Raw genomic sequence first — 13,146 nt, 5'->3', positions numbered from 1 at the left:
TGTGGGAGAAACCCAGGAGAACTGAGTAACTTGGTAAAATGGCCAAAGCCCTCACCTTAAATACCATCCTCAGCTAAAGACAAAAGATGTTGGGGGTGCAGAGAGTCAGCGTCTTCAAAGGGAAGGAAGGCAATTCGCAGGTAGGTGAAGAGGAGCAAACATTTGGAAAACAAGTGTTTGTTTGGCCACATAGAAATAGAAGAAGACAGAGGGGAGCCCAACAAACAAGTTCCTCCCTGTCTGTCACCTAGTTCATGTTATGCTAAAGTGATAGCTTGCTTCCTGAGACAGGCTTTTTAATCTGAATTCTTTTAGGCAGTTAAGTGGGAGGAGGGGGTAACAAGAAAACTTTCTGAGTCTTTTGTTTCCTCAAAATAATCAGCCTAAAATAATCCTCATGTTATAGGCATTTTGGGGTAGCAAATTTTGTTCCCCTTCAGTACACTCTATATACAACAAAATCGCCTAATGACACATTTCTCAGAACTTAGCCCCGTTTTTAAGCAATGCATGACTGTATATAATCTCATATATAAATATATACACATATATGTATATGAGAAGTATTTATATAAATATACATATACATATGTATATATATGAGAACTGTATACACACACACACACATATATATATATGAGGAGGTTTGTTATAGGAATTGGCTCACGTGGTTATAGAGGCTAAAAAGTCCCAAGCTCTGCCATCTGCAAGCTGGAGAACCAGGAAACCCAGTGGTATAATTCAGTCTGGGTCTGAAGGCCTGAGAACTGGGGGACCCCTGGTCTAAGTTCCTGAGTGAAAGATCAAAGAACCAGGAGCTCCAATATCTGAGGGCAGTAGAAGGTGGACATCCACGCTCATGAAGAGAGAGAGAATTCACCCTTCCACCAGCTTTTTGCTCCATTCGGGTCCCGACAGATTAGATGATGCACACCCACGTTGCTGAGGATGGATCTCCTTACTCAGTCTACTGAATCAAATGCTAATCTCTTCCAGATACACTCTCACAGACACTGCCAGAAATAATGTTTTACCAGCTATGTGGGCATCCCTAAGCCTAGTCAAGTTGACATATAAAATTAACCATCATTTCCTCCTTTTATATATATATTTGCTTTTAAAATTTATTACACATCCCTCAGGCATAGGAGAGGGTGATAATTGATCAAGACTCTGATTTCATCAACAAAATCCGAGTTGAACTACGTCAAGCACAAAGAGGGAAAAGAGGCATTTATCGTAAGGTTACAGAGTGTCTTACAGAATGAAGGGCAGGAACGGAGCCAGGCCCACAAGGCTGGAAACAGAGTCTGCAAAGCTGTTAGGGTCTCATCTCTGCTTCTGACTCTACAAGCACTTTCTTCTCTCTCGCTCTGCAGGCTAATTTCTCTACTTCACAGGCACTCTTGGTGGAATATGGCGACCTTACCGAGTTATGGTTCCATCAACCTACAGAGAGTTCGTATTCCTAGGGGCATCTCTTTGGCACAGCTTAGGCCAGATAAGTGAGCATAACAAAATAGACAGTGGGCTTCTCCCTCACTTCACCACAAGCTTCTGTGAAATTTTGGCACCTTGGAGCTCTAGGACATTTGTGGTGTGGCCCACTTTATTCAGGCTCTGAGAGGCCCACCAAGACTACCCTATCTAAAATGATGGCCCCCTCCCTCACTCTCTACTCCTAAGCCCTACTTATTTATTTCTTCACTATCTTACAATATTTTGCCTTTCATGTTTATGTGTTTATTGTGTGTCTCCCCTGCTAGCACGTAAACTCTGTAAGGGCAGAGATTTTTTTCCTATTCACTGTTTTGTACCCAGAAAACACAATGGTGCCCACTATGTATTAATAGAGTATTTGTGGAAGGAAGGAAGGAGGGAGGGAAGAAAGGAAGGAAAGCAAGCTGAAATTCAACTCAGTGATGCCTCGTGAGTAGAACTCAGACTGAAATTAGAAGAAACAAAGAATGGAGGAGTCAAGAATAAGCTGACAGATGTGATTATTGTAATCAGAAAGACTTCAAGCTTACGGTAACCGCTTTTTCTGAAACTTACCTATTAGGAACATCAAGATGGAGGCTGTGTGAAAGGGAAGGAGTTGATTGTGGAACTGGACTGATCCTGCATCCAACAGAAGGGAAGCAAAGGGATCTAATATTTGTTGATCGTCTGTTATGTTCCAGACACGATGCAGGCACCTTGCAAACCCTGACGTTTGAGGAAACTGAGCAGAGAGGTTGAGTAATTAGACTGTGATCACCAAGCAGTGAGGAGTGGAGCTTACATTAGCATCAGGCTCCCTGGGACTGTAAAGCCCATGCCTGCCATGGGAAACCATGCTCCAGCCCAATAACGTTTTACTGTTGCTGTGTGGTTGACATTACACTATAGTACCTACTTGAAAGAAAATGCTAACAAAGTCTGGATAAATAGCTTATTAAACAGACCTTCTTTTACGAATAAGTAAGTACTACAAATTACCATTTTAACAGTTTGCTAACAAGGCATCTAAAATATTTGAGAATATTGTCATAAGCAGGTAAATAGACCTATAATCTTACTTATTGAACACTTAGTTTAGTTATTATAAAAATAAACTTCATCTTTGAATCAGTGGGGTCAAAAATTAAAGAATGTTTAGCCTATTTGATGTGTAGATACCTATATAAACACATATGTATGTGGAGAACATTAATAAAACCTTATAGAAGTTTCAGCATCCCTAATCAGCTTACAAAAATGTGCCAAAACTTGTCAACTCATCCAAACCAAATTCTTTGGCAATCACGGGATAGGATTATGAATTCAATTTATAAAATAACTCACTACAATTGAAGGGGGATCTCAATGAGCAGGAAAATTGGATTGAGTGTAATAAGAAAGGGAAGAGTTATTCGTTTAACAAACATTTATTGAGTACCTACTAAGTATAAAACACTATTGAATTCTAGAGATTCAAAGCTGAATAGTTATATTTCCTTACCTAGAGGAACTTGTAGTCTAGCAAAAAGATTACGTTCAACCCTCAGAGCTCAACTTTAAAATGAAATGTTTTAAAATGGGTTCATATGGCTTTTATATAGTAAGTGTAATTCATTTCTATAATGTCTGTCCACAATTTCAATAAAGTACTCTCTCTCATGGTTCTATGGATTTGTTGGGCTCAGCTGGGTGGTTTTTCTTTGAGATCTTTTATGCAGTGGTGGTTAGAGGTCACCTGGGGATGCAGTGATCTGAAGGCTCAATTGGGCTGGACATCCAAAATAGCCCTCTCAAAGGGCTGGCAGTCAATGGTGACTGTTTGCTGGGAGGTCGGCTGGGGCTGTGAACTAGAATACTAGCACATGGCTTTTTCATGTGACTTTGACTTGGGCTTCTCATACGTGGCAATACAGCTCTAAGAGGGAGCACATCGAGAGTGAGCATAGTGTAAAAGCAGTCTTTTAATGTCCATGGAAGATAAATACAGCTAAGGGCTACCACAGAAACTAGCACAGCATCACTTCCACTGCATTTCATAGGTCAAAGCAGTCACAGGGCTTATCTGAATTTAAGAACATAGAGAAATAAACTGTATCTCTTGCTGAGGGAGTATCAAGATCGCTTAGTAGAAAATAAGGTGGGATTTGAGTTATCTTTACATATCTTTCAAAAACACCATCTGCCTCGGATAGAAAAATCATTGTTTTGATCGTTTTATTTCAAATCATTTTAACCTAGTATTAAAACTTTTAAATGCAGTAAATCATCATCTATCTGGGCAACAGAGTTAGCCTATCTATACTTTCCTAAGACAAAGAAGGAAATGCCTCATTTTGGGGGAAGAAATGCCCTCAAATGGTAAGACAAGTACTAATTCAGGTCTAAAATGTCCGCCTCACACCCCACACCCTACGCAGCACAGAAACAAGTCTTTGCTATTCATGGCAAGCTAATAAATCCAAACACAGTCTTCAGTGATAATAAATGTAAGTGCTTATCTTAGAGGGTCATATCCTTTGAGCTCTTCAACAATCCAAACAGAAATTAATCTTTTGAAATCATCTATATGATATTGTTAAGTGTTCTAGGCTGTATAAAAGCCTATAATCCAGAAATCATGTCTTCCTGGAATTTACAACCTATGCCAAAGGGCAGAAAAATATTGCCGCTTCATGATGAGTTTCAGCAGCGGTTGATGAGTCCCTTATTAAGTGTTTTTGGTTTTTGGCTTTTTCCCCCAAAATGGCTACCAGAATAAGTTGCACAAAATACAGAATTCATTTTGAGTAGGCTGCCTTTTAACCTGCATTAATTTCAAAACAAGTTCAAGCATCTCTTGTTTGCCCATCAATAGAGACAAGATCACTGAAAATTCTCAACATTTTTCTGCAGTGCTCCATATAAAAGAGAACTATGAATAATTTTCACAATAATTAGCATAAATTAACTTTAGGAAAACTGTTACCAACTCTTCATGTTTGAATAGGATCATTAGGTAGGCTTGGAAAATCCCAAAATATTCTCTTGATGCTCAACAATTTCTCAGTCTCTGTATGTTTTAGTCTTCTTACAAAGACAATTTACTTAAGGAAGGGCTTAGAAAACCCCAGATGGTAAATATACAGGTTCTGGCGTAGCAGGAAGAGAGAAAAGTATATTAGAAGATTGCAGTTTTTCCTGACAACAACTTTCTCCTACCTCACCTTTTGGTACAATGGAGAAGACTGCTACCTTCACCTCACATTCTCCACAAGCAAAGGCCCAGTCCCCTTACCTAACTGCCATCCCCAGCATAAACCTTGCTGCCATTTTTCAGGATGCGAAGTCCTGATGCCTCCCAAGCTCTCTGAATGATGAGGTTACGAAGAAAGTAGCAGGAGGCTGGTTCACTGAAGGGCACTTTGAATCGATTGAGAACATGTGTTTGGTATGTGGGTTAATGAATTCTGGGAGTGGGCTCAGGTGGCTCAGTGAAGAAGGTTACTTCCTTGGGCTACGTTTGACCTCAAATTATAGTTGGGATAATGTAGTTTTAACTTGATCTTAAAGTAAATTGAACAAGCCAATTTACAATGAAATGATCATCCCCAATGAAACCCATTTTTTACAGAAAATAGATGCACTTAGATCTTTGGAAAGAACTTGGTAGGGCCCAAGGTGGTGGGAGTGTGGGAAGAAATTTCAGAAATAAAGATAAATGCTTTGTTTTTCAGAGAAGTAAATGGATCAATGTTCCAAATACTCCATCTCATTAATCAAGTTGGCAGCAGCATCAACAAGCTCAATTGCTAGCAAATAATTATCTGATTAAAATGAGAAGAAGAATATGCCCAAATAGGTAGAAAGTGTGGGCCAAATTTTATCAGATTTAAAAATACTCAGTGCATTCTTTCCTGACTGTGTCAGTAGTATGTTATATAACACTTTTTTGCCAGAAAAACAATCTCAAAGATTTGCTGCTTCTTTACAGCTTACATTCCTTGTTCTCTTGAGAATCTTACTTACTCTACTTCTCAAGTTTACTGAACTACACTGATCCACCTAAAAAGCTAAACTGACCTTAGTTATCCTTGTTCATGCTGCAAAAAAGGAACTCCTTAAGGTCATATGGTGTTCTATTGTCCCTGCATTTTTTGTGTCATTCCCACGTATCTCTAGGTACCTAACAATGTTTAGGGTAAATAAAGAAATCACTAAATGAAAATTGGGTGCAACATGCCCAAAGTTCAGAGAAGAAAGGAGTGTTCTTTTCACTCCACCCATGGAATGTGAAAATGATAAAGAGGCATTGACTAACCCGAAACTCTTGCTCCAAGGGCGGACAATTGACATTTCAGATGGGTACAGATGGATATCTAGGACATTCAAGCTCTAAGCCTTGGGCCTTCAACGCCTCTGGATGAGTCAGTACTACAGTCTGGTTTATCTGGTCCCCACTCACCAGGAGCTCTTGGTTAACTAATCTATAACACAACACTCTCTTCTGTACAAGATGACTTTCCCAGCAACACTTCTGCAATCTCTTTCTCATGAAATATGTTGCAAGAAAGCTCTCCCTTTGACACCATACTCAGCATAATACTGTAGCCTGTGTAGATTAATATTCCATTTGTCCCAAGATCAGTTATCTGGCAAATTCAACCAAGCAGAACACAGCCAAGAATAAATAGGAAGATAAAAAGTCATTTGACCCACCAAAGGAATCTTACAGAATATGTGCACAAAATCTTGTGCATTTGACTCACAGAAGAATCTCTCTGGCAATCACTCAGGGTTTATTTCTATTTTAGATACAATTCTTACATGCTAATCAATCAACTTCTTATTCGACATCAGAAGAAAAACAATAAATATTCAGAGGGAAGAAAGAAGGCTACTGGAAGCAGACACACTGGCCATAACCAAAAATAAACCTGACAACTGCTTTGGATGCGGAAGCAAGAACTTCAAAACATACATCAGAATAAAAGATACATCACTCTAAATTGGAGTGTGGGAGCAAACAAGCCTATGCATCTCAACATCCCCTGGGGCCATCACTCATGTTCATCACAGTGGAACTGAGTCATCAAGAAAAGGTTACATTATATTTTGAATAGACCAGATAAGAAGGCAGAATGTGTATTGCCCATTATATAAAGTTTTTAAATAAAACGGCTGAAATAAAGGATTTCATTCATTCACTTATTAAGTAGACATCGAGTGCTTACCACGTGCGAAGCTCCACTCCATCCTCTGCCTTTTGTTTTTAATTTTAGACCACTGAAGCCTGGAAGATAAGCTATCTACTCATTCCTAATGACATTCTCAGTTACTCCTAGACTAAGCCAGGCCGTAAAGATAGTGAGTGACTGACCCGCCGCCGTGCTCTGCCTTCTGCAGGTTTGCTGCAGCCCCAGATTGCTCTCCGTGGATCCTTTATGATGCGGCTGAAGTGGATGATGAGACACAAGGCCAGTAAACCTGTTGCTTTGTTAACTACGAGAAACTTAGCGGAAATAACAGATATTAGGACCTGGGGATGCATTTCCCTCTGTTCTTAATACAAGGATTAATGCTCTCTCTTGCTTTTAAGTTACGGACTCTATGAATCAGATAACCTTTCCTATTTTGCCCTGGTACCAGAAGGTTCAAAGCTAACACCGGGACCCACTTCTCCTCCCTGTACGGGATGTCGTGGCATTATTTTGTGTACTTCATTTTGTTTCTGTACCTTTTGTTGTGTAATTGCCTCATCCTTCTCACTTATCTTGAATTTACATGCTTTTGCTATATTGTTTGTTTTAGTTTTAAAAATTCATATGGAATTTACCATGTGCTAGGCATGATTCTAAGCACTTTACAGTATTAACTCACTTATTTCTCATAATTACGCTATGTTGTCGGTACTATTATATCCATTTATAGATAATTAAAAACTGAGGCATTGAGAGATTAGTTATCGTATGTATCTTTTAATCTACATAAAATCTTTTTGGAAAATAAGAAAATGTATAGCAGTCCATAAACAATTAATAAAGTCAACTGGAAAATTTACTTATATGTATAACCTTATTTCCCAGCAAGGCCAAATATACCAGATATACATATATATATATATTTTTTATATACACTTAAATTCACGTGATTTTAAAATGTTTTCTGGATTCCTGAGGACCTTAAGACACCTCGTGATTTGATCAAAGCCCCCGGGTGAGAAATCTGGGCGGTGATCTGATGCTTCCTAGGACCCTTGCTCCGGGCCTTCTGAGGCCTTTCCCACCTGTTCCTTTAGCGGGCTCTAGTGCCCGGACATGCCCCGCAGCAGTGTTCACTCAGCATTCACCTTGTGTGACGTCACAAGAGTTAACGACCATCTGGTGAACTGCCTCAGTCTAGTCGTTCAGCTTCTTGGTTAATAGCACTGTCAGCTGCCTGAGAAGAAATAAGCCAAGTCCCCCCAAAACTCCTGAGAACCCAGGAGCAGCGTTTCCGTGACTGTTTCAAGGCTCATTTCAGGTTTTTAGTGCGGCAGGCTGTGACCAGCTCCTTGCATTATTGAAAATCCCGGGACATCTGGGTGAATTCACTGAGTAAACTTGAGTGGGTGAGTGAGTCCTGTACTCCCTGCGCCCTTGACTTTGGCTCTGGAATTCCCAGGCTGACGAGGCATTATCAGCTCAGAAAAGACTAATCTCACTACTAGGTCCCAAATGGCAAAGAAAATACCTTTTGACCCCTTATTCACTTTAAAATCAGCCCCAAAGTGAGAAAGAAAAGAGACAGAAAGTCAATTTTTGATGATACTAAAAGAAATCCATATTCCCTAAACCTCATGTAAATAGCAGTGAATTGGGGCTGGTTATTCATCTACCAGAGGGAAGCAGCACCCAGTGCAGGTAAGGGGAGAGGAAGATACGGTAGGAAGCAAGGCAGTGTGCTTGCAGCATGTCTGAAAGCATCCAGAATGGCAGGAACCAGGCACCAAGAAAGGCTTGGGTGATTCTGGCTGCTGAACCCAGAGAGACTATATATGAAGCAGTAAGACCCCAGGTCTCCACTCAGAAACTGGCCCATAGATACTACGGCTGGGAGAGACGGATTAAACTAACAGCTGCACACGCGCTGCCCTGTGGTGAAGCTCCCCACTGGGGCACTAAGACCCACTGTGCATCTGGAGCTTTCAATGAGCCTCTGAGTGCTCACATCCAAACATGAATGGGAGACCTAGGATCACCAGCAAGCCAAGGGACACCCCTACTTCGAGACCAACCCCAACCTCTATCCCCACCCCAAGCTTAAAAAAGAGAAAGGGAGAGAGAGACAGAGAGGAAGCAAATGGGGGCAATGCAGAGAGGATATCTTCAGATGTGTGAGGTATCACATCCACAGCCAAGGAATTGGATTTTATTTATTTATTTTTTGGTGAGGAAGATTGGCCCAAGCTAACATTTGTTGCCAATCTTCCTCTTTTTGCTTGAGAAAGATTGTTGCCGAGCTAACAACTGTTACCGATCTTCTTTTTTTTTTTTCCTTTCTGTTTTTTCTCCCCAAATCCCCCCAGTACATAGTGGTCTATTCTAGTGGTGTGTCCTTCTAGTTGTGGCACGTGGGATGCCGCCTCAACGCAGCCTGACGAGTGGTGCCATGTCGGGGCCCAGGATCCAAACCAGCAAAAACCTTGGGCCACCGTAGCAGAGTGCGCGAACTTAACCACTCGGCCACGGGGCCCCTCTTCCTCTATTTGGTATGTGGGATGTAGCCACAGGTTGGCTTGATGAGCGATGTGTAGGTCCGCACCCAGGATGTGAATCCGGGAACCCTGGGCACCAAAGCAGAGCACGCTAACTTAACCTCTATGCCATCAGGCCAGCCCCCAGATTCTATTTTTTTAAACCTTGAAAACAAATAAGGAGCTCTGGGAAATTAAAAATATGATAGCATAACTAAAGATATCACTAGGAGAACTGGAAAATAAGTCTAGGGAATCTCCAAAAAGGTAGAACGGAAAAACAAAGTGATGGACAGTGGGAGAAAAAAAGGTTTTTTTTGGTGTTATTTAGAATATCAATCCTGGATGTGAACATTGACTCTTAGGAGAATGTTCCAGAAAGGCTGAACTGAAAAAGCAATTTGAAGAAGGGATCTGAAGAATGCCAAGCAAGTGAAAACAAGAAACAATTAATTCCTGGGGGTGTAGGGAGGGGTGGTACAAGAAAAGTCCTAGCGGCTACTTGGTCCATTAAAGAGAAACATGTGAATATACTAATGGAAACATTATATGAATTTAACTAAAACTTATCATACCATATTGGAAAGAAAGACACAGAGGAAAGAAGGAAGAGGGCAAAAACTGTTATCTGCTATTAGAAAAATTTAATAGAAAATGCTTAAAATTGATGAATTATGAGAAAACAATAAATATATAGAAATATGGAGGTAAATACCAGAGGCACAAAAGCTAAAAGTTGACAGTGGTTACTTTTGGCGAGCGGGATTTGGGTGTGAAAGGGTTATCAGAACTATGTATGGGGTTTAAGCCTTTTGGTACTTCAAAAAATTTCAAAACAGGGATCGTGATTACTCTGAAAAATTAAAAATATGATTAAAACATCTACACCAACTTCTCAGATCACAAAATATAACTGTCCTTTGAGAAATGGCTGTTGTTCACCAAAAGCATAGGGATAGTCTGATGACACATCATAGTTGATCTCCTGGATGACAGAGTGAAATTTAAGGTGATTCAGGTCAGAATCAAGATCTGGCTACACCTGAGGTTGGTATAAGCTCTTCTATCACTTACATGTCTTCAGACTGTTAAAGTTCTACTTCTCTAAAACAGCACAAAAGCTTTTAAACTCTGACGTAACTGCTTAGGACAGTGCTTTTCAAAGTGTTTTCCTCAGACCCTTGGTGGTTCCTCATGTTCCATGAAAGATCCTTAGTCTGCTTGGTAATTAAAACATTTTTTAAAACTTGCAACTGTTTGCATGTGTTTCATAAATTGAAATGTAAGATTAATGATAATGTTTGCTAAAATCTCGTTATGTTCTAATCATTTCTAAGCTTTTAGAGGTTGTCCGTGTGCTATTTGGACTGTACTGATCAGAAACTCTTGCTTAACGTTCAACTAAAGTGAAATCTTGTCTCTTTGTTCATGGTGTTTTCAAGTCAATTGAGTATCATCCTTTAAATTTGTTAAATTTGCATTTTTCATTGTTATCCTGATTAAAAGAAAATATATCCATAGCTTAAAAGCAGTTCATTAAAGATTAAAAGAGTGATAAAAATGATAATGTGAATACTGCGACTGAAAATAAAAATGGAAGTATAAATAGGGAGCAGAAGTCCAGTGTAAATATAGAGTGTGAATGAGCAAGGAAATCTGTGTGTAATGGTTTTGCACAAGCAGCCAGTCAAGAAAAGTGTAAGTAGATGATGAATATACAGTCAGTGAACTTTATTGGAAAATTGATCCACTGCCACTGGTGCCAGCGTGTTATCTGTTAAAACACTTGTCTGTAGGGGCAGATGGCCCTGGAGGATGTCACGCACAGTGACTGTTCTTATAAAATCAATCACAGTTTTACAAAACTATGCAAAATAACGCTATTCAATACACAATTGCTTAAATGTTTTTCTGAAGGCAGATAAATGGCCAAAATTCAGACTATTTATTCATATTTGTACACCGGCTACCCTTTATTGCTGTGAAGACTTTAAAACCAAAAGAGGCCAACATCATGCATTATTTTGGAGAGAAAGCAGAATAATTTTGAGGAAAAACATGTCCAAACAACATGTCTCACCAGATATTGATAACTTACATAACACCATAGCAATGAAAACAAGGTGACACTGCCTCAGAAAGAGAAAGATAAGCTAGTGCAACAGAATAGAGGCCAGAATAGAGACCAAAGCATACACAGGAACTTGATATATCATGGAACTGATCATTGAAATCAGTGGGAAAAGAAGGAAGTATTTAATAAAGTGTGCTTAACTGTTGCTTATTCATATGGAAAAATTACCATTGTATCCTTACCTCACTCTACATGAAAATAAATTCCAGATGGTTTGAAGATATGCCACAAGAAAAACCTTTTTTTTTTTTTTTAAAGATTTTATTTTTTCCTTTTTCTCCCCAAAGCCCCCTGGTACATAGTTGTACATTCTTAGTTGTGGGTCCTTCTAGTTGTGGCATGTGGGACGCCGCCTCAGCGTGGTTTGATGAGCAGTGCCATGTCTGCGCCCAGGATCCAAACCGACAAAACACTGGGCCGCCTGCAGCAGAGCGCGCGAACTTAACCACTCGGCCACGGGGCCAGCCCAGAAAAACCTTTTTAAATATTAGAAGAAAATATAGATTGATTGACTGATTGATTGATGACTTTAAATTAAGTGAGAATTTCTTAAACAATATACCAAAAGCACAACAAGCAAACTACATGAAGAAAAGGTTGATACATGTGAAATATTTAATTTTGATATGAGATTTTAGGACACATTTATGTACAAAAATATAACAAAATGAATCATTGTTAACTTGGGAGAGGCAAGAAGCGAAATAGATTCAGAGAAGGCATCCAGGGAGATTTCAAATATATCTCTAATATTTTCTGTCTCAAAAATATGTATAACTTAAGCATATATGGCAAAATGCTATGGTTTGACAAAGTTGACTTACTGATGTGGGTTATATTGTTTTCTATAATTTCTCTATTTTCTGCTTAAAATAGTTTTTGGTAAAAAAGATTAAAGAATGTGTAAGAGACATGGCAGATAGAATGTGAGGTCCATAATATATAAAAATAGGAGTTCCAGAAAGAAATCTTAGAGTGAATGGAAGAGTGGTGTATTTAAAGAGAGAATGGCTGAATATTTTCTAAAACTGATGAAAGACGTGAATCAGGATTTAAACACACACACAACTTCTTGTGAATTCTCATGAATACACACTTTTCTTAAAAAGCAATTGAGCTTGAGCTGAGATCTTTTTGGCTACGATTTGTAACAAAAGAATAAAAGCTGGTATGGAACAAATTTATTATGAAACTTGAATACCAATAATTAAATAGTCTGCCTGCCAATGAACAAATAAAAATTAAGCCACTGGTAAAATTGCTTTTTCAAAGGACACTGGTAGATGTTATATGATATAAATGGCATACAATGTGGAAGAGTAATCGTTTCCTTCTGTGTGCTGGTAGATAATTTACTTCATTGTTAATCACTGATGGTCAAGGTGTGTTCCAGATTTTGGCATCTATGCGATACATATAAGGTAGAAGTATTTGATGAGTTATTTGTTTTGCGTGTCACTGAAAACCCAGACCCCATGAGAATAGACGTTCTGTTTTGTTGATTGGTTTTCTTCTTGAGACATCATATATACCAGGGGTCAGCGAACTACGGCCCACAGGCCAGCTCCAACCCACCACCTGTTAATCCATAATAGCTTTTATATTTTTAAATGATAAAAAAAAATTGTATACAGAGTAAATTTCCTGATATATGAAAATTATATGAAATTAAAATTTCAGAGTTCATAAAGTGTTTTTTAACACAGGTACATTCATTTATAAACTATTTTTTCCTACTTTGATGCCGCAAGGTCAGAGCAATTGCAACAGAGATTCTAGGGCTTGCAAAGCCTAAAATATTAACTCTTTGGCCAGTTAC

The sequence above is a fragment of the Equus caballus genome, chromosome 14, assembly GCF_041296265.1.
Source record: "Equus caballus isolate H_3958 breed thoroughbred chromosome 14, TB-T2T, whole genome shotgun sequence".
In the NCBI taxonomy this organism is placed as follows: Eukaryota; Metazoa; Chordata; class Mammalia; order Perissodactyla; family Equidae; genus Equus; species Equus caballus.
Note: the sequence above shows the minus strand (reverse complement) of the source record.